The 23,767-nt window shown below is 34.9% G+C and overlaps 1 protein-coding gene and 1 long non-coding RNA gene across 3 annotated transcripts in view; one reads left to right on the top strand and one right to left on the bottom strand.

Moving 5' to 3' along the window:
• The window catches only part of LOC141436199 (uncharacterized), a 256,690-nt gene that overhangs the window by 210,114 nt on the left and 22,809 nt on the right, over positions 1-23,767 (top strand). The gene's annotated exons all lie outside the window — the stretch shown is intronic.
• LOC141436077 (uncharacterized) lies at positions 18,309-21,231 on the bottom strand. Of its 2 annotated transcripts, XR_012452261.1 has the most exons (4): positions 20,939-21,231; positions 20,491-20,572; positions 19,979-20,407; positions 18,309-19,866 (listed from the first exon to the last, which is right to left on the bottom strand). It is a non-coding gene; the product is annotated as an uncharacterized lncRNA (long non-coding RNA). The 2 variants fall into 2 exon arrangements; XR_012452260.1 differs by having other exon boundaries at positions 18,310-20,407.

Genomic DNA, 23,767 nt, shown 5'->3' with positions numbered 1-23,767 from the left:
TTTCAATAAATAACATAAAAACTTTTTAGTCTTCTAAAATTGTTACTGGCCATCGAGATGCTTAATATAATTTTCACGCACAAAAAAGTTACTCTTCTGTACCCAATGGGAAAGTAAACTCGTCTTTTATTCTTTTAATTAATATTATTACGTGTATTATTAGGGTTGCTGTAAACAATCATTGGCCCAAAAGTCTAACAAAATAATCTACAACTCATTCATAACTGCTGTCGTAATAACCTCTCGGCTATTGTAAGATTACAACGTCAAAAACCGCAAAAATGACGCTATGACACATCGCTCAGCTTAATCTCTAAATGACATAATAACTTTTTTTATGTATGACACAGTGTCAACAACCACTAGACCATAGTGTAACGGTGTCTAGTTAACTCTTCGTTACCGCAACGTCTTGTAGTTAAGCTGGGTCTACAAGCGATGGCTTTCTGGGTTTATGGTGAAGGAAACAAAACTGAACTGAACTTTTTTTTAATTTATGTGGCTGAAAAGAAATAAAGGTTACTTAGATTTTGAAAGAAAGAAAGAATAAATTTATTTGTCTAAATTCGGCAAAGCAAGAGAAATAAATTACAAGTAAAGAAAATTAGACAATCTTACTAATCTTATATATTAAATAGGAAGAAATAAATGAAACATTGTGCCGAAAGAAGCAAAAAGGGTCATAATCAGCGTATTACCACGGCAAGCTGCAGCGCTGGTTTCAATATGACCCTTAATTTTAATTTATTGGTAAAATAGTTATAATATATACTTAATTATTACTAACCTTATGTCATGAGTAGGTAAAGTTTCATTAAATACTTATTATTATAAATAAGCACGTACAATATAGGTCATGAGTAGGTAATATTTTATTAGTAGCAAGCAGTACAGTAGTATAGTATGCGAAAGTGAGTATGTTTGTTTATTACACTGAGTAAAAGTGAATGTCTCAACCAATCGTGATTAATTTTGGTATGGCGATAGTTTGAGACCCTGAAAAAGACATAGGAGAGTTTTATCACGGGAAAAATGTATAGTCTCCGCAGGTGCGCAATAAATAAATTATTCGCAGACGGAGTCGCATGAAATATATAATACTGTAGGTACACATTAAAAATAAGCTTAATTAATTATTTGGCTTTAACTGTGTCCTACTGTTGGGTAAAAGCCTCCCTTTCTTTTTGCCACTCGTCTTTACTTATGTCACGTATTATGGTTTTAAATTTGCTGTTCTTTCTTATAGTGTAGAAAAAGCTTAACATTAGAAATAATATGAATCAGTCGACTCACACTGATTTTCTGGTTTTCCTCGCTAACGTCCGCAAGTCATCACAATTAATTTAACTCAAAACCAACTTGCTCATATCTTCCAAAAAAATACCACACACGTATAGGGATACACATATGGCTCAAATTTGAACTAAATCTCATTTTTCAAGCGTTAAAAAACATGACAGGCGTACATGCGATTTTTTTTATAAAAAGTGTGGTATTGATTACATTAATGTTTGATGCGGTACCGTTAAGTTGTGTTGAAGTTAGATTATTAGTTAGTTTTTTACCAGGATTGTTAATATAATTGTATAATTTTGATTGTTAGTGACGTGATGACTGATGTGATGGCTGAATTATAGTTAGCGTAGGTTAATTGTAAATTAATTGATATTCTATTCTTCGGAAACGAGTTTTATTGAGATACTGCTATTCACTTTATTTCTAAACCGGCAAATATAAGGTTGTATCGTTATATAAATGCTTTTAGCTTAAAAGTGTTACGTATTTTACAAAACCGCGAGAATCGAAACATAATATATTGTAAAAAAAATCCGGATTTTATTATAATTTATGAAATTTTGCAAGAAGTATCTCATAACAAAAGTAGAGTTTCCATTTCCAATGTGAACAAAAAGTCCTTGTCATTTTGTTTATTTTGTCGATTACAAAAAAAAGCTTAATTTTTTCACATAAACGTCAGGTCTTTCTATTAGTAGTATTTAGCTCTTAGGTATATGATTGTATTTTCTATAAATTTATATTCTTAAATAAATTTTCCCCTTTCTATTAAAACAATATCTAATATCGCGATTGGATAGTAATTTGCATTTGTGCAACGTTCGCATGTGTGTCTTGATATACATATATACGTTTTAGTTGAATTTGGCACACTTTATGTTAGTTCGGTGACAATACAATAATTATTCTGGTAGTGAAATTCTTAAGGTTCAGCCAGTATCGACTTAAAACTTGGGACAGCTAAGAAAGCTTGTGTTGAAAATATGTTTTCGAAAATATTTTTTTTCCACAATAACTTTTTATTTCGTTCTCCATAATTTAACTTTTCACGAAACATATTCCTTCCGAAATGTTCAGACTCGAAGGCTTGTATTGACAGTTGCTTGAAACTTCAGGACCTATAGACTCCAGACCCGTCAATTATTTTATAAGTTGCTATCAATATCAGGCAGCTTAATTAATTGAATCTTTCAAGTCAAGTTATTAATAACATTTTCCAATTCTAATCAAAGTTGGAAATTGATGTAGATTTAGACTTTCCTAAGATAAATTGTGTAGAAACATTAAAATATTGGTGCGTAAGGTTACTATCATAGCCCGAAGAAATGCGAAACTGAGTGGCATTGGGCGGGGTACATTGCTCGCAGAACTGATGGCCGATGGGGTCAGAAGGTTCCCAAATGGCGTCCGCGGACCGGGAGACGAGCTGTCGGTCTCCAACAAGATGGAGCGACGACCTGGTTAAGATCGCGGGATCGCGGTGGATGCGGAAAGCACAAGACCGGTCTGAGTGGAGAGCCTTGGGGAGGCCTATGTCCAGCAGTGGACGTCTTTCGGCTGACATGATCATGATGATTGGTGCATATTTGCAGTGCAAAATTTTTCCATTGGACAGAATTTAATGTCAACATTTTACAAGAGTGCTGAGACGTAGTTGTCTAGGCCCTGATTTCCCTTCCCAGAGTAACTGGGTTAGTTCTGTATCACGCAGGTTTTTGAGCAAAAAAAAAACACTTTTGAGTAATTTATACCATTGTGTAGTGTGAACTACCGACATACGTCATCATCATCATCATCATCAGCCTATAGCAGTCCACTGCTGCACATAGGCCTCCCCCAAAAAGCGCCATTGCGCCCTGTCCTCGGCTAGACGCATCCAGCTTCTACCAGCAGCCTTTCGTAAATCGTCACTCCACCTGACCGGAGGGTGCCCTACACTGCGTTTGCCAAGACGCGGTCTCCACTCAAGATCACGTTTACTCCAGCGGTTGTCGGTTCTTCGACAGATATGACGAGCCCACTGCCACTTCAAATTGCTAATTCTCTGAGCTATGTCGATGACCTTAGTTCTGTGTCGGATAGCCTCGTTGCGGATTCTGTCCTTCAGAGAAACCCCGAGCATAGCTCGTTCCATAGCTCGCTGAGCGACCTTGAAGTGGTGGATTAGCCGTACTGTGAGTGTCTACGTTTCAGCTCCGACATACGTACCTACTTCAAAGTTTTAAAAAGTATTACGGCAACCAAGTAGGTACGTTAATAAAACTCGGCAATGTAGGTTACATTCCTAAAAAAAACATGGCAACATCCGATCTAATTCAAACTTCTCCCAAACAATGGAACTGGCAGCCGACAAAAAACTAGATGAAATATTAAAAGGCTTAATGACAATATCATAGTGGTAGATCGAAACAAAGTAATGAATAACGGCAAAACTTATTCCATTTTGTTTGAGTATCAATTAATTTTCTCGTATAAAAAGCTGGTCAAGAACGATCGGAATATTTATGGTGGATTCTATTAACGTGTTCTGAATTTAAATTTAGTTTGAATGCAAAGGTGTTTAATCTGTGTCTGTTTGCAAGTTTCGGTAACGTTAATGTTTCGTTATCGTTACCTGTTGCAAGAAATGCAATTCATAGCTTATAAAAAGTGAAAAGACTTATTCTTTTAAATGTCACTAAATATCTATTTTCCCACATATTTTTTTGCGAGAAATGTTTGATAAATTGAAGGGAAAAATGGCAAAACGGGTAATGGTTTACCTGTTTTCAGATTTTATTATGATCGAGTGAAATTTAATGCTCAATTACAAAGTAAATATTTTTAATCGTTAATCAAAAGTTTGCTGAATTTGAAATAATCTAGCCGTAACTTTTTGATTACTATGGACGAATTTTTGGTTTGATATTCGTAATATACCGTCCCTCTCACTCCTCTCCAAAAAAACTATTACGTGAAAGGGCCGGTGGCACACTTAGTTCCAATGTTTAACGTCGTCCTGGCCCTATACTACGAAGTGCAAAATTCGAACTTCGTGTATCCTGCCGTCCCGCTGACGCTTATATTATTTAATACGAGAGTGAGAGGGACGGAACAACACGAACTTAGATTGCTATCAATATTTGGCACATTGAATCGAACGCTTGCAAGATATTATTAACAACGTAAGAAAACTTATACAAAACGATTAGATCGCTACACTTTTGTATATTGCACTGTACTTTAACAGACACGGAACCCTAAAAAATGTTCAGCAAAAACCCAAGCCATATCAATTAAGACTGAGCTCCGTACAATGAAGGATGGACTTTGCAGAATGGCAACACTATTAAACTTGAAATAATATACGCCGATTTGAGCTGTATTTTTCTGCAGCATAAAGATCATAGTTCTACAACGAAGGCATGGTACAATGTTGTAATCAAATTACTAACTGTACGAAGCCATCATTCTTATAGAAAATAGAATTAATTCTAGTATATTGCTCTTTCGCAGAGTTGATATATCTTTACGTTAATGTCGTAAATATTTATCGTAGAGCTAGTACAGATTCCGTAGCCTAAAATAACCGCGTAACCTATTCTCTCCTAAAATTTTCATTTGTACGGCCCTCTTTTTTTCAAATTGATCGATTTAGCGTTACTTTACAGTGATCTATATTATTAACCTATATAATTTTAACCTTGCTTCTTACTAGCGCTTCCTACATCAAAGGCACGGAAATCGAAATCAATCGACACATTAACGTGTATAAAAATAAAATAACATAGGTAAAAATTTACTTGCAAGGTTTGTTACTATTGTCAGTTAATTATAAGTGAATCAAATATAAGTGTGTTAGTTAAAAACAGCCGTTTCTTTCATTATGATATGATAGCAACCGGAAGACAAAATTAGTGAACGGTTGTGTTGGTCTAAGGATGAACTTAGTTGAGGTCGAAACGCGTCATTGTAGTAGTGATGGTGATGGACATAGTGCATGGACATAGCTATCAGAAGGTTGCGAGTGAGCAAAGTAATTGTTTGTAAATAGATCATTGATATGGACCTCCGTGAAGTAACGCCTGATTCAATAAATTAAATACAATACAGCTGCCGCAGTTTTTGCGTTTATGCTTTGTCATATAATAGGACGTGCGCAGAGGTTGGACGGAGATTATGTCCCATTTCAAACCATTCCGTCCTGATACTTTGAATAAGGAACCCTTAAAACGTAAAACAACGTGAAACATTATCCACCTCTTTAAATATTACATGATAACGCATTTTATCCTTTTTTCGCTGCTTGTTTAGCGTTCAAAGGTTTTTTATCCAAAAATTAACTCGCCTGTTTAAATATGAATCCCTGGTTGCCAGAAGCCTTTCATGTTATATTTTTAGAAGCTCCTATTTGTTTTCTTTTATACAAACACGGCGGTTTGCCTGTGTGTCAAATTTAATGCATGAAAATGTCACTTGCTCTAGATTAACATTTTACTATTTTTACTTCTGCATGTACTTTGAGTAACCGTACTATGTATGTTTGGGCAGTTTTTAAGGTCTTTGGGTTACTAACCGTTTTATAATAAGGTTTGAAATAAATGTATGTTTTCAGTTAGGTACCTACATAAAATAAACTGTTCATGTTGGAAACCAATTTTGGAAACGACTTTCCTGAATCCATATACAACGTTTCTCTACCCTCTGAACAAATTTAATTACAACGTGTTGTTTAAACGTCACAGTATTAACAGAAAAATGACTGATTTACGATTAACACTTTAGGATATACATTGATTTTATTTTGAAAATATTTTTATTTCATATTCATTATGAATATAATAATGTTTCTGTAAAGGAACACTACTCTGGATTTTCCCCAGAGAGTAGTCACTTGTAATTAATTCTGTATACGTTCGTTCATGCTGGTAAAACTGTGGTATTCAGTCACGTTCAATTAAAAAACAATAAAGCAAACTTAACTTCAAACATGACTTAGGTACATAAGACTCACGAGAATTCGTAAATACATGTATGAATCACACATGACTCCTTGGACAGGGAAGTTGTTAATGCAAAATGGTTCAAAGTGTACTTTTACAAGGATTTAACTGACGAGCTCTCGCGGCCGGAATGACGCCATTATTGTATTACCCGGAACCTAATCCGTGTAACTACTTGATGAGAGATTCGTTTAATGTGCCCCTACTATTTGAGCCATGCAAGTAAGGAGACTGAGTTTGCGTAAAATACTTTTATTTTGTTTTTACATTATTAAAAAGAATTTATTCTGAATAAAATTATACTTTGTGGAACTTTTTGTCAACAGAGGTTTTTCCAAACCGGTGGTAGGTCGAGTTGGTGAGTGGGATGGGAACTAACTTTCAAAAGCGATGTTATAGTGTCAATTGAAAAATATATTTTGTCTTTGAATATGCTTTTGAACTGTGTTATTTAAAAAACAAATACAGCGCTTAGCAAAGAAATTGATTTAGTTTTTACCCGACTGCCCGAAGGAGGTAATTTTATTTTGTGATTTATTCCGTAACTATGCCATGGTAAGAATAAAACAACATTTACAAACATTAGCAAAATTGAATCATGGCTACAATAAAGACTTTGAATAAAATCAGTAACTTCCTTCGTCATTTTACTTTTTAAGAGTTATTGTATTAAACTTGCAGAACAGAAGCAGAAAATTTTGTGTAGTGGGTTCAACAAAGTTTTTTGTGAATATTAATCCAAAAAAAAAAAAATTTCTTATTAAATACTTGCAAGTAGACTTTATGTCTGCAGCAAGTGGCACAAAAACAATCCAGCAACAGGTTTTTTGTTTAACAAATTGTTGGGTCAATTAAATTAAAATGAAGCTGCCTTACTTATAAATAGACGTGTATTTTTTCTGGGCTGATATTCAATTGAAATGTTTACGTTTATTTGTTTAAATAGAAGTAACACATGTCAAAACAATCAGTAAATAAAATAGTTATTTCTTTGTGAACACGCTACAAAGTGTCGTTTAATCAGGTCGTATAAAATGTTTATAGATATGAACCAAATTTTTTAGCGTAATTTAAAGTACAAGACGTATGACGTAAATATAAAATCATAGAAAAGGATTTAGAAATAAAAAAATATATTAAATAAGCACAGGCTTTGTTTAGTTTAGGACTTAAAATATCAATTGATCCAAAATTCGTTTATAATATATATTTCACTAAATAAAAAGTCTCTCTCCAGCCTGTCTTATCCGCACCAGACAGTTACGATCGAGGGTAATAATAATAAGTGTAGCGAAAGCCGCTATGCCGGCGGTGGACGACCTTCCTAAACGTAAGCGTACATTGCGCTTTTATGACGTCAGCTATTTTACGCTTGTGGAGACACACCGCAATGTATTACTGCGATTACATGAATGACATCATACTAGTACTTTTATGTTTAGAATTCGTTTGCTCATGTGATGGTAAGTGAGCACCACCATCTACTTAAGGATTACAGATGCGTTGCTAGTATAAAGTGCCGAGATAGAATACACTATGTCAGTTATTTACCCGGATTTCTTAAAGTGTTTTGTGATTTAAACTAATTTAAAGCGTTTTTTATTTGTTTTTGGAAATGAAGTAAGTTAAGGATTAACATACAAAAAAAAGAATAAACTGTGGGTACTTCCAAGAAGAAAAAATGCGACGAACTCAAGTTTTCTTCAAAAGACCCGCAGTTTATAAACATACAACTATGTATTTAAATCACTTCAGCGCCGGCTAGGCGAGTTATTTTTCAAAAGCGTGCTTACTCGGCGCGTCCTTGGAATTTAACGGTAAATAGAATCTTAATAGCTACTGGTTTTGACGCAGCAAAATTATGGCCCAAGCAAGGCCAGCTTAGAAGCTTTACAGCTTACGAATTAATATGTTTTTGACACAAATTAAATTTGTTAAAACTGTTTTTTGATATTTATTTATTTAAACTTGCATTGTCTATACATGTCTGTTCCCAATTTCAAGTCAAATTGATCCCTAGAAATGGGGTGAATTTAGATTTTCAGTATTTTAAGATAATTTCCCACATGTTCGGTTGATTGGAAATCGCCAAAGACGCCGATTAATTTATCAAACCTCTCGCGAACTAATTTTTTGATGTCGGATGACCATGTGGTCCTACGGTTTTTTTTTATGTCAGATGAGCATGGTCCTACGGTTTTTTTTATGTCAGATGAGCATGGTCCTACGGTTTTTTTTATGTCAGATGAGCATGGTCCTACGGTTTTTTTTATGTCAGATGAGCATGGTCCTACGGTTTTTTTTATGTCAGATGAGCATGGTCCTACGGTTTTTTTTTTATGTCAGATGAGCATGGTCCTACGGTTTTTTTTTATGTCAGATGAGCATGGTCCTACGGTTTTTTTATGTCAGATGAGCATGGTCCTACGGTTTTTTTAATGTCAGATGAGCATGGACGGTTTTTTTTTATGTCAGATGAGCATGGTCCTACGGTTTTTTTTATGTCAGATGAGCATGGTCCTACGGTTTTTTAACGAAAGTGCCGAAAAAAATTATGTAATCACTAGTATTTACCCTCGGCTTCACACGCGTAAATGTTGAGATTAAAAAGTAGTGTATGTATAATTCTATATGTCCAGTCTATCTATATTTCAAATTTTATCGAAATCAGTGCAGCCATTCTGAAGAAGTTATGAACTAAGTTCGCAGCGCTCCTTGAGTTGTTATTAATTTATATTTATTTATTTATATTATATTATAGCAAAATAATATAATGTTTATTCTACACACACTATAAATCCCCATTTAAAACAGATGTAGCGGGTACCAGCGATCTGTGATATATAAGTTGGATACTTAAGTCAGTATGATATTAATATTGAAGATAACTTAGTTTTATCTCAGCTGCTTGAAACTAAGTAAGTGCTTGAAAATAGTAAATAAAAGCTATCAATAAAATAACACAATTATTAAGAATAATCAATTATAAGCTCTCAAGTGATCTTTCTGCGCGTATAACGTTTGTCGGCCTCTTATTATCAACCGCCGAGAAAACGGTCTCGTTAAGTATTAGCATAGATCGCGCATAAATCCCATATTTCTATGGCTTAAGACACTGACCACTGCGTTGGGTTTACTTTAGCAACGAACTATGAACAATAATTTTGCTCATGTTTGAAGATCGCGGGTGAGCAAAGTCATTATTTATGGTTCATAACATGGACCTCTACAAAGTTACGCATGATTCAACAAATTATTTACTTTAAACAAAAAATAAAAAAATAAAAAACCCGACTGCCTTAAAAACTAAAAGGAAGACAATAATTCTAGTAGTCTAGAAATCTGTTAAGTAGCTAATTTAAAGTACAGCAGTTCAGTCCTTTTAGTTTTTTTAGGCAGTTTTTTTTTTCTTTTAGTTTTTTTAGGCAGTCGGGTTTTTTATTTTTTTTATTTATTGTTTTATTTTGCACTTTTTAATATTTCTGTGAAAATGGTAAATTAAAAGTAGTATAATTCATACATATTTAGAATCGGCTAATTATAAGCTTTTATTTGATACCCATATTGTTACAATACAAAATATATTTTTTTATTCCCCGCCATAGCCTATGTTACTCCGAAAGCTATGAAGAATCCAATGATAGGTACCTCATAATGTTAAAATCTGTCCAGCCGTTTAGGCTGCAGCGATGACCAAAGATATGGATATATATATACCCACATACATACATACATACGCGGAAAACATCAGCAGTCGAGTCGGTGATCGGGCAGTCGGGTAAAAACTAATTGAATTGGTAAAGCGAAAAATAAATGTACATACATAAATATTATTCATTATACTGTATTTCCAGCACACAGTAGAAATAAGTTCCTAATCACTTGTACAGAAGCGGAATGAAAAGGTTGAACACCTTAAGGTATAACTGCTTTATCAACCGAGTATGACATGTTTTTTTTTATTCGACTGGATGGCCAACGAGCAAGTGGGTCTCCTGATGGTAAGAGATCACCACCGCCCATAAACATCTGCAAAACAAGGGGTATTGCAGATGCGTTGCCAACCTAGAGGCCTAAGATGGGATACCGTATTATACGTTCCGTCATAAATGACATTCAAAAAGTGTCTTGTAACGTGTAAACGAATTTATTTAAAAACTGGTCAACCTTTTCATCCCGCCACTGTACCTGTCATTATAACGTCATGTTTGATAAGACATACGAAATTGTGTACCGATTGAACGCGACAAGGTACAAAAGTGATCACTTATTTATGACGTTGACTCAAAGTCAAAATATCTTTATTCAATTTAGGCTATAACAAGCACTTATGAATGTCAAAAAAAAACTACCACCGGTTCGGAAAAACCTCTGTTGAGAAGAATCCGGCAAGAAACCAACGAGGTATATTTTTTTTAAACAGATTTACAGTAAGTAGGTACAGTAAGTTTTTATCCTCGTAACTAAAGTGCCTTATATTTCATAAAACAAAAACATTACACTCATAATAGGCAAAACATAGACAATTCATAATTCATATACGTGTATTGAATTCATCAGTTTTCAGATTATCAAACAGCAGAGCCGTGACTTTGTCACGTCACTTTCAATTAGGTACAGATCAATATATCATAGATCATATATATATCAATTAACTACAACATTTGTAACTTTTCTTCCCCACTTGCTTGGTAGAGGTGAACCCTACAAAATATAAGTGCGAAAGTTTGTAATTCTGTTTGTTTGTTTGTTAATTCATCACGTCTAAATCGCTGAACCGATTTAGATGAAATTCAGTATATAGATAGTTTGAGTCGCGGGGACGGGCTTAGGATTTTTAAATTGCAACGTTCCCGCGGGATAGCCATAGCCGATAACCGATTCTAAGCGGACGGAGTCGCGGGTAACGGCTAGTAAATAATTATTATCACTTGTGTGATTTCTAAAACGGGTGTCCAGTTTAATTCAATTGCATTATTGCGTATCGTTATGATGATAATAAATTACACTTTAGCAATACATATTTCTAGAAAAGAACAGTAACATATCTGAAATATTTGTTTGTAATGGTGTGACTAATGACACAGTTCACCTTGATGTCACTGTATGGCCTCCATGTAACGACATTATCAAATCTCGTGTTCTAATTTAAACAAAGACGTCGTTTCCCAACCCGCTTTGGTCCGTAAACCGTTTATTTCTACCTCGCTATGTTTTTGCAGACCCTTTTCTTTTGTTAACGTTACTTACATGACGAAACACCTTTTTTGTTCTTCTGTCGTTACAGCTTTTTATTTCGCCGTAATACCATTGTTTCTCAGTTTAATTATGGTTATTTCGAACACAAAGCGATTTTGAAATTTCGGCGGAGCGTATTTTGCGAGAGATTCTTGTTTCTTACAAGAATATTGGAAATGGTGCCGGGCTAACAAAAGCTTTGAGGTTGACGTATCGAAGTACCGAACAAAAAACACTCTAATTATAAACAATGATCTTAAAAATAGTAAAAAATACACAAATATTTTACAGTTAAAAGAACATCACGTCTTGCATGAAGGTAATGTAAAAGAAGACATTTGTAACGTAAATAAAAATGTATACATCCCATTAACATAAACCAGACAATGAAAACAAATTCTACGCCACTCCATTCAAGATTCAAACACATAAATATTCCAAAACGTTGGCTCCTAAAAAAGGAACCAGATCAATCTACAAGAAACATTTTACGAAACATTATACTTTGGTAGAAATGTCCGCAACAGTTATTCAACTTCCGTAGAAACCGAGCAATGGTTGGGGTTAAGCTAGAGATGTTGCATTCCCGTCATGTTGACTCGGTAAGCGGTACGAAAGCGAAAGTCGGGTCCACAGGGAGCCAATACATATTCCTGTTACGTATACTTCATTCATAAACAGACTGGAATGGTGCATGTTTTTACAAGCACCCGTATTAAGAGCAATCCTGACCTTTGACATTTCGACACCTTGAATATCTTCAACCAGATTTTCACGATTTCGTTATATGAATTCTTTGTGGTACTCTGAGCAATTTTTGTCAGACTTTTTTACCGTGCCATTTTATGACCTCTTTAAACGAATGCTGCTACAATATTCAGAATGTATAAAATGTTAGAACACTTTTATTTTATGAGCGTGTGTTAAATAAAGGTTTTGTGTAGCGTTTATTTTTATTCTCCGACATTGGAGTTTACCTACTTTCGTTTTATATTCTTAGCAATAAATTTTATTTAGTATACAGAATTTATTATTGTTTGCCTTCATCTTTGGGTGATGCCGTACAGTTTGTACATTGGCATGTCAATGTTTTTTGCTAACGTTTTCAGATATTATGGCTATGATTCTAAAACGTTCGCCACCGTGACCACAACAATGCATATTACTTAAGTAAATAACCACTTCCATGTATTGTAAGGGGTAGAAAGGAACAAGATCATTCTATTGTGTGATCTGTCTTACATAATCGAATGTTGCTTTACGTGGACGACTTCTTGTATTACAGGGCACAGGCTTTGTTCAAGTAATCCATTTATCATGCATGAGTATCCCACAGGATTACTTCCATAAATCGTATACGTGTCAACATGATAGAATGCAAATTGCTTACATTAGTGTCTTAGATGCGTTAGCAGATTGCCGTTATGATATCATTTAATATCCTGTCAAAACAAATTGTTAAATTTGTTGTAACGATCAAGCTAATGAGTACAGCCGCTGTACGGTAAAGCCATACGACGGTGATACTCTTTTATTGGATAGCTTTTAACCGCGTCTTCGTTCGCCTAAACCTAGATCCGGCAGTCAATTTGAAATCCCGGAATATTACTAAATTATCGAGAGAAACTCTCAATACGAGTAATTGAAATACATTTATTTAGTGTGGTTGACCGTGTCAGAGTTGTCAATGTCAATGTCATGCTTGCTTGTGTTGGTAGCGCTGACCATAGACAGTCGCGTTCACAATTAGGCACGGTTCGGTCGCACGTGCAGCGTGCAATGACGGCCTCACGGTCCCACCGGAAGACCAGCGCCAGCTCTTGAGCCGGCATTATGCTGAGGTGGGTCCGTTTCGTGAACAGTAACACTGTTTTTTTTTCTTTCTTTTATGTAATTATTCTGTCACTGTTCCGAATAAATGTATTTTCTTTCTTTCTTTCTTTCTAATTGCAAAATTACATGTTCAAAATTTTATGTCTGTAGACTTTGTAGAGTTGAGCTTTACATGTAGGTAAGGTGTCGAGTGCTCGTAATTCTAATGCCCAATAGACGACACCCTGCTGTCATCTCTATTGCTAGTGGGATGCCAACTGTTGGAACCTTTACCTTGTCTCGATTCCAAGGAAATATCGAAATAAAAAATAATGTAAGCAATTCCAAGATAGTAGAGTTTTTGCATGAAAAAGTAACAATGCGTGTGTTTATTTTACACTCACAATCTTTTACATATTAAATCCCATAAAAACTATTAGTATGATTTAACGTCCTGTCAAAAGTTATTCTTTATTAGTATTTCTTCTTCTCAGCATATTATTTGTCCACTGCTGGACATAATGCCTCTTCCATGGATTTCCATGATGACCTAAGATGCGGTGAATCTGGTCTAGGTTGGCCCTGCTGTCTTATACGAGTAGATATCATCCGCCCATCTAGCTGGTGGTCTTCCTATGTTTCGGCTTCCAGTTCAGGGTCTCCATAGTAGCGTTTTCTGGCTCCATCTTTCATGCCCCACGCGACAGACCGGCCCATTGCCATTTAAGTTGCGTCACTCTCCTAACGATGTCGGTAACAGTACGTGTAAGTACAGGTACTAGGTGGGGGTAATTAAATCTATCGCAGCGCTCATAGTGGCCAAAAGAAGAAATAATCTAGGCTCTGTCATATGTCATACTCATATGAATCTGTCATTAACAAAGCAATTTGTATAGACTTTAACTACCTAATTTTAGTAATAGATGTTTGTGTTATGATGCGGGCTTGAATTATTGAACACTGTTTTTTGTTAGGAATCTCTACATCTCGGACATGTCCAGCAACAATTTTCTTTATGAAACGGTTTGTGGTTGAAATTTTATATTGAGTGATAATCACAAAACCGGTCTTCAAAATGATACTCATTTTGATCTGAAAACGATATTTAATTTATTACTAGCGATAAAAGAACAATTATATAATTTTACTATTATTCAAAAAAACCAATAAGATAGCTTTATCTTTCGTTTTACAGTAAAAGTACAATTTAACATGAAGTGAACAAATTCTGACATAACGACAAATAAAACACACTTTTTTAAATAAAATTATACTTACCTCATTTAATTTTAATGACCAAAAATGAATTCACAACCTTTTGTCCACTCAAATCATGGTATCACAGTAATTTTGTATTATAAAAAATATAACGTATTAATGTTATAGGTTTGATTTTTGTCACAATCTCGCGATGAAATTTCAAAACGTCAGAGCATCGGAGCCAAAAAAGTTGTGGATGCTAGGTGGCGCTGATGTCGTGCACAGAGCCAATATTATTGGGCGAGAACGGCCGGTTACCCCCTTTTCCTAAACAAACGCCATTTGTTATTTAAAAAGGACATCCTACTACTAACCGAACCCCCCTGGGTAATGAGTTTCCTCCCTTTAGATACGGCTGAGACAATTACTCCCGGACAGGTAGGGGATTGCTGGGATGATTTTCCTTGGCGCTTTGAGAATTTACTGCTAGAATCAGAACTGTAAACAAGAAGTGTTTATATCGAAAATACAAACCGAAATATGGATGCACAGAAAAATAAAACCAGCGCTGGCACGGAATGCCGAGGACCTGGGTTCGATTCCCAGCGCTGGTCTTATTTTTCTAGTTTTTCTGTGCATCCATATTACGGTTTGTATTTTCGATATGGGTTTTACGGGATGACCGTAAAAGTAACAAAATTTGGAGTTGAAATAAATAATACATAAAGACTCCAAAATCAATCTTAATTTAGAAGTGTTTATTTCATTTTATAAGCTGTTCTACTAATGAATGCTAGTAATAAACGCCACTTTAAAACACAGTGCCTGGGCGACCGAGCTTCGCTTGGGCTAAAACTCGATAACAAGCGTTTTCCCAGAGATTAGACCGAGCTAGATCGATTTTACATCCAAATGGTAATAGCTAAAGGTATTAGCTCTCTCTCTCCCCCTCTCTCTCTCTTTCTCTGTGTCTCTTCTTTAACAACTATTCAGCCAATGTTGACTGCAGGTATTTTCGTATCCACGCCACTTCTTCTAGTTTAGTGTTTCTCACGTAGATTTCCTCCTGCAGGGCTACTACGAAACTCGAAACTCGAAGTTCGTATCATACCTCTCGCTCTCGTATTAAATAGTATAAGTGTCAGAGGAACCACACGACATGAACTTCGAGTTTCGAGTTTCGTAGTAGCCCTGCTGAGGCCTTATTGTCTAACACTTGGAATCACCACTTCTTTCTATCACACGGCAATTAAGATTTTCCTTTGCGCTTAGAGAATTTACTGCTAGATCCAGAACTATAAACTGTTCGACTAATGAATACTAGTAATAAACGCCACTTTAAAATACAGTACCCTGGGCGACTCTGGTCTCTCTCTTCTTCTATAACCACTTAAGCCAATGTTGACTGCAGGTGTTTTCGTATGCACTTCTTCTAGTTTAGCGTGTTTCTCACGTAGAATTCCGTCAGAGGCCTTTTTGTCTAATGCTGATTTTCCACCGGCGAGGCGAGAAGAGACGAGGCGAGACGAGATTTGAAATTTGTATGCATTCTCCGCTTCGCGGGCGCCGCCATACAAATTTCAATTCTGGTCTCGCCTCCTCTCGTCTCTAGTCGCCGGAGGAAAATCACCTTAACACTTGGAATCACAATTGTTTTCACCACTTCTTTCTATCAAACGGCATAAGGCGAGGGTAGAAAGAGATAGTGAATGCGACAGAGGACGTCAGTGTTTTAGACAATAAGACCTCTGGTTACTCAGAAAAGGTCATCGGTTCATCGCATTGGGTGCCTCATATTATATGTCTCGCTCTACGTAAGAGTGAGAGATACAATGTGCATTCATTATTTAATATTAAATATTAAATAACAGAAAAATCCTTACAGATTGACTCGTCAACGCCCAGTAACTAATGGATTTGAAGCTGGAATTTTGATATTGACATGGAATCCATATAAATATTATAAATGCGAAAGTGTGCGTGTTTGTGTGTTTGCCCACTCAATAGTGTGTCACTCATTTGGCATCAGTTATCCAGTTGTATAACTACGAATTTTTATTTATTATTAACAATGAGTAAAAACACATCCAATTAATTACAGCTATCATTTTTCCTTAGACGTAGAAAAATACGTTAGGAATATTCCCATTCTTCCTCTTACTAAGTCGTTCCACGAAAACGTTAGTCAATATTTTTTCCGGTGCCGACACCGAAACCCTAACATCTTAGAAACCTGACCCGAGCACTCCGAATATACCTAACGATTTTCGCCGAAAAGGGAAACAGGAAATAAAGTTACAGAGCACACTTTCGCTTCTTGCGATGCGATAATGGTGGCAATAAAAATAAAATGTTTCGCTCTCCCACCCAATTCTCTGATCCAATTGAATTTCCAGCAAAATAATTGATCACGGAATTGAAATTTGCATGCTTAGTTGTTCTCGCGTATACAGTTAATGTACTAGGTTTTATTATTGGAATTCCACTTTGTTTTCTAGATAGTGCTGTTTTTTTGCAAAATAATGTAAAGCTTTGATAAAATAAATTAGGTTACTACTAAACCAGCGAGTGACACCTTTTTGGCCTCATCTGCATTTTCCTTCAGGTGAGACAGAGGTCGATTCCCGCAAAAAATAAACAAAAAAATAACGAGTTAAAATAATGAAAAAAAAAACAAAAGAATTTTGTATCAATTTAATAATAATGTATGTCAAAAGAGCGGGAACAGATTCAAGATACTTTTTCAGTACCTGCTTCTTCTACTTCTTTTATTTATTCCTCTGATTATCTTGTGTCTTTCTTTTGGACAAAACCTAGTTTAGACTTGTACAAGTTACAAGTTGAGGTCGTAAAGAGTTTGAGGGGTCAATCAAGCACATCAATGTAATGCTACTTGCATGATTTTTCTTGCAGATCTAACCTGAACTTAAGATAGAGAACAAACGAGCAGGTGGGCATTTTATCTACCGGTTGTACCGTGAGCTTATATCTCCGATTTCAACAAAAAAATTCTTAATAATTTTCGTAACAAAACGGACACATCCATACAATATTTTGAGGACACATCTGGAGACCCTGTTTTTTCAGCTCGGAATCATGGACTGAGTCTACCTTGTAAATTTTGTTAAAATCGGAGAGATAAATTCAAGGTAGAACGGTAGATAAAAATGCACGCTCCTAAAAAAATATCTAAGCTTACACAATAAACACCGCATAATCGTCAAACTAACAGGCGGTTCATATTGTCTTTTATATCTCATAATCTCGCAAACAAACACACAGCTTATGTTTTAGTAATGAACAGTTAGTGTAAAGATGATCGTCGAGCCACTTTCCAGTCGCGTGCGCGAGCGCTGATCGCATCGCAGCCATGGCTCGCTGGTGCAAGCTAAGAAAGCAAGGAATTTTGAAATTAATTATTTTAACATCATTATAATCATCAGGCCAGATTATACCAACCTATACCATGTACCAAGATGTTTATGTTGTTGATGGAAATTAAAAGTGGCGCCACCATATCGCACCTTTAGAATTAAAGTGTCCTATCTCAAAAACGCAAGTTTTCGGTAAACGTTGAATAAAGAATGATAATGGCCGTGCAATTTAAAGAAAAGGCATATAATTAAGCTGTTTTAAGTGATTTTAGAATAAAAAATATGTTATGTTATACTTTAGTTATTTTCCTAGGTGGCTTAAGAAAAAAAAATAAAACAAAACCTTTATGTATATTTTTATTTCTATTTTTAAAAAATAGTTCATAATTGGGTCTTTGTTTGACTAAAAACATGTATTTTTAAAAAGACTTCTTATTATTTAGGTCTCTCTTTTTCTGAATATTCATTCAAAGTTTTGTTTTACATCGAATTAGGTCACTTAAATAATAAACGTAAGATTTTTTAGGGGACTTTTATAATGGGTTCGTAAAGAAAACAATTAAAATGACAGTAAACATTTTTTAATAAACTACAAATAACTTCGTCATTACAATTATAAAAAGTCATTTTTTAAATATAACACCTCAGAAAATTATCAAAAATTAAGTAAGGTAGGTAAACTTAACATGGATTTTATATCCTTAATATTGGGTACGTATTATAATGTATAAATTTAAAATACATATCGGTTGAAATACATACAGTTGAAATACCGAAAATTATAAAATATAAAGCATCAAAATATATAAAGTTATTTGACATAAGTTCTAAACGCATAAGCTTGAAATGCATAGTGGTCATGGTTACAATGCATAATAGTTCTTAGTTATATGGCACAAAATGCATATTTTCATAATGTATGCGTTCAAAATCTATACAGTATGTTTCCTATAATGGTTGAAATACATACTAGACACTGAATTTTCACAAAGAGAAAAGCATATATTACAATTCTTGTTTTGGTCGTAGTTGAACCTAACACGCTCCTACTCGCTACGCTCGTCGTCGCACCTAAAGTTTCTTTTCAATCAATGATCAGACTTTAGTTTAAAATGCAAGGACTTGTTAGACAATACGGCTTTCGATCAGTCGGTATCTTATAGGTAGATTAGGTTAGTTTTGTCCAGGCGCGAAGCGCCTTAACTACTCTGAATAGCGGAGCTCCGTCGACATTGTCTTACAGTCCTTAAATTTTCGGAATTTAACATGTAAATACAACGTAAATAGACTGGAGATGATGATGAACCTAGGCATTTGTATAGTATGTATTTTAACCATTATGAAAAACGTACTATAGGAATTTTAATTGTTATTACTTTCAACTATTATATATTCTGATTGTATATATTCTGAACATATACATTGTAAACTTAGTCATTTTAATTGTATTTATTTCGACCAATATGAAAAACGTGCTTTATGAATTTTGATTAATATTTATTTTAACCATTATATTTTTAAATTTTCGGTATTTCAACTGTATGTATTTCAACCGATATGTATTTTAAATTTATACATTATAATACGTACCCCTCTTAAAGTTGCACTAGACCCGTTGACAGTATAGGTTGGGTCCAAGTCGCTTAAGTCACTTTCATTAGAATTGATGGGTGACTGATGGTAGGTAAGTCTAAGTGCCGCTAGAGACTTGGTTTGTTAACTTTGATGTCGAAGGTCCATCTATGGTAGAATGCTCATTTGAATTACTTTCACGACTGCTAGAACTGGACGAAGATGTTGACGATGATCTACTAGAAGAAGAGGAACTACTGGAACTACTAGTTGATGAGTATCGTGGTTTTGTAGATTGTTTTATTTCTGTTTCAGCTGAAATTACAACCTCAGACATCGTTGCATCTTCATTTTGTGTAAAGTCCTAGATGTTACTTATTTATCGTTTCGACCTATAACAATGTATTCATGAGGTTTTGTTGTCAATAGCTCATAGAATAATATTTTAAAACATGAAATAATCGTAACACATAAATATGCCTTGTAAATAGCTTATAATTTCACCTCATTTGCATCTTGCGTAAGAAAAGTCTTTGGATCAAAATATGGAACGGATCCATCAAGAGAATCTTCTATTATGAAAGGGCTTTGTGTTAATGATTTAACTTTTTCAGGAATATTCTGAAAATTTGTACAGTTGGGTATGAAAACTAGTTTTTAAAAAAAAAGTAGGAAACAACACGATGATAGTTTAACAGTAAGCACTTTCTTATTAAGATGAAATTATTATAAAGAATTACAAAATTGCATAATTGCTTACTTAAATTTGTGATTTATTTTATACATGTCCTTTCAAAATACTAACTTAGCGAGTATAATCATTACTAGTTACTTATGCCTACCGTACCTACTTATATGGCCGCCAGCAGATTTCTCATCAGTATTTGTTGGCGCTTCCATTAATGAATCATTTTTATTACTAACATCATTTTTCTGGAAACAAAAAAAAACCATGAATATTATACCATTCATGTAGGTAGGTCACTAATAAGCAGCAAAATAAAATGTCATCTTACCTGATTTTTACTATTTAAATTAAGTTTTTCTAAAATAAAATCTGATCTTCTCTTCATTGTTTTGTCCGTGTCTACCTAAAAGCTGAAAAGAAGAATAGTAGTGGTTTATTTTGTACTTAAATCAAATTTACACGTACGTAGATAATCTAACACATTTATGAACATGAAAAAATAATCATTCACAGACAGACCCATGACTAAAATAGTCTGTGTTTTATGATCATAACTTATAACAAGAGAGACACAATCACAAATAAGTTTCATATTAAATATTAGATTTATCGAGGTAAAGACCAAATGATGATTGAGTCTTTCAGATTGTAAAAAATTTCATTCGAAGAGTGACTTGATCACGAATCGGTCATATCGGAAGACACACTAATTAGTATAAAATTGACTCAACACGAAATAGGTCTTCACTAGAATAAAAATAGTGACGTCTACTTACCTTGATGTTTGGTACTGTACCGACGTATTCTGGTTTAGGTCTCCACCGTAACGAAAGCGTAACCACCTGCCCATGACACTCGCTGCACATTACTACTTGCGTCTCGCTAAAACTGAACAGACGCGTGGGAAGGGGACTGCGTAAAAGAGACCGAAGTATCAGTGTGGCCTTTTCTACCTCAGATTAGGTCTGTATTTTAATAAGAGTCGATGAAGATGGTCATTTAAAGTCCTTTTTCGACTAAAAGTCAAAATCACAATATTTTGGATTAGGTCACTTTAATTCTAAAGGTGCGATATGTCTCACTGCTATTGTACAGGCTTAGTCTCAAAAGGTTTAGGCTGTCAGAGGGCTAATAATTTTATTTATTATGTATATTAATTTTGTTACCTTTACTAATACTATAATGCAAGAGTGAGTTTTTTTTTTTTCCGCTTTCATGCATTAACTACCTACGCAAGCGATTGCCATGAAAATTTGCAAACATACCATTAGAACACCAGAATAAATAATAGGATACATTTTAAACGCAAAAAATAGTGGTATCCCTTAAAAATAACACATAACACTGCGGTACAAATGGATTCACCATGTACGTACCTGCGTCTATTAAAACCCGCAACCTTATTACTGTTTTTAACAACTTTTTTCTTTCTTCATGACAGTATTGATCCGGTTATTCGGTGATATAGATACATTTTGCAGTATGCAACGCTAATTCAATCAATTACTCATTGCGAGATTTAATAAATTGAATGAATGACATTGTCCTTCATATAATTTCAACATAAAAAAACATTAAAACCACAAAGGAAAAAGCTTCACCTAAAACTAAACCTAATTTTTCATATTCATTCTTAGTCTTAGATTTATCTACAAGAACTGTTTCGGTTATTTATCTCTCCCAACATACTCGTATTGAATGTAGGTGATATTTATGATACCAACCCAACCATTCAATATCTTCCACATTTATTGTTATTTCATAGCAGTTTTCAAGAATTACACCGCGTCCTTATATAAACCGGTGGCTGTCCCAGCAAAGCTCACAATATATTCCAAACAATTTATCGCTATTGGAAATTATTTTCTCGATGAAATCCCGAGAACAAAATACGACGTCCGAGAATCTTAAGGAAACAGATAGAACTACAACAGACTGTGCGATATGGCACAGAAATTTATTGTTATTGCTTTTTATAGAACAAATCAGTAGCAAAATAGATTGCGGCTCCGGGCTAAGTAAAATATTTATTATAGTACTTTGATTTTATTTACAGAGACGTTAAAGTCGTATTCTCGGCGACAGTTCCATCCGCTACTTTGTGTACTTAATACTTCACTTCGCTCGTAAGATGTTTCGAATCAAAATTCAACAATTATACCGCAAACGGTCTCTTTGGAAGCTTTATAAAGTTCCAAAAATCCTAAGTAAATACGTCCGCCTTTAATCAACACTGTCGCTGGAATTATTCTGTTTATGTTTTAAACTTATTCATTGCAATGAAAGATATGTTATCAACTACCTTTCTTGTTCATCTTTGAACTGAATAAGTGTTTGTTATTTTACAACTTCATTGCTCGTTTATTATTTTACAGTTCAAGAGGAAATGTTATGTTAGAAAACACGAGAAACGACTTAGATTTTGTTCAAAGACGCATAATCTCCAGAGGAACATAAAATTTCACATTGTCTTTAATAACACGTCCCCGTTCGCACTCAATATATCTCTTTTATGTGTCATTTCTTTCGCGTTGCATCTTTGTAAAATTACTTTCGTCGTTGCCTTCCAAAAGAGCGGTAATGTAGAGATACTGCCAAAGTTTCCGAAGCGCAATTTATTTCAATATTACGTAATTCTCACGTGTTGAGTATTCTCTGGCTTTTATCGGGCGCACGTACAAGGCGGTTATTGCAAGTCTCAAACCGAATCTCCTTTTTAGTGCTGCATTACGGTACATAGATGCATCAGCCGTTTAGCTGCGGGCGCTTTGGCAACAGACCACTTGAATTTATTGGGCCTACCTTCTCCTTTTATTCATTTGATTTATACCTAACATGGGTGTAAGAAACGTGCCCGTGACTTGCAGATGAGATTGTCTGCAATATTTTACAGCGGAATAAAATTCCAAAGCATTATTGCCCCTCACATTTATATAGGTACCTACGATTTGTTAGGAACGGAATAGTGTGTCATATAACGCGATGATTCGAGAAATGGATGACCAAGTAACCATTTTTCTTTGCGTATCCAATACATCTTACGCTTCATTTGCTAGAAAAATGGATGGACATAATGTCGACTCGGCCTTTTTTCGGGTTTGTCATTCGTCTTCATCTTTTTTATGGCTTTTACGATGTCGAGATGATCGCTTTTGTTCCGAGTCATTTGATAGATATGCTTAATCGGGTAACGGGGTTCATTGTCTTGGTGAATCTTGTGCAATATGACTATGATACGTTCTTCGCCGAGTCAGCTAATTACCAGAGTAACTCCAATCTCTTCATCTCCAATCTTTTATTAGGCATGTAGGTTTTTAAATACCATGAACGGGACTTATCACGACACACGAGTAATAGGAGCAAATGTATTGATTTTTTTATAATTCTATGAGCCTACTAAGACTATAGCCAGAGGGTATTAAATACATAACCTAATAGCGCACTATTAACACGCACATCCAAGAGTTCCAAGACATTATCATACTAAGTAGGATATCCTGTACGCGCTAATCGCGCTATAGATGTTAGTTATTGCCTTGTACCCTGTTTTTATTTTACACCGGGACACTGGCTGGATATGCATCACTTAGCTAGTAAGAACATAT

The sequence above is a fragment of the Choristoneura fumiferana genome, chromosome 16 (genome assembly GCF_025370935.1).
Source record: "Choristoneura fumiferana chromosome 16, NRCan_CFum_1, whole genome shotgun sequence".
Taxonomy (NCBI): Eukaryota; Metazoa; Arthropoda; class Insecta; order Lepidoptera; family Tortricidae; genus Choristoneura; species Choristoneura fumiferana.
The sequence above is the reverse complement of the archived record's forward strand: the minus strand, read 5'-3'. Positions and strand labels throughout refer to the sequence as shown.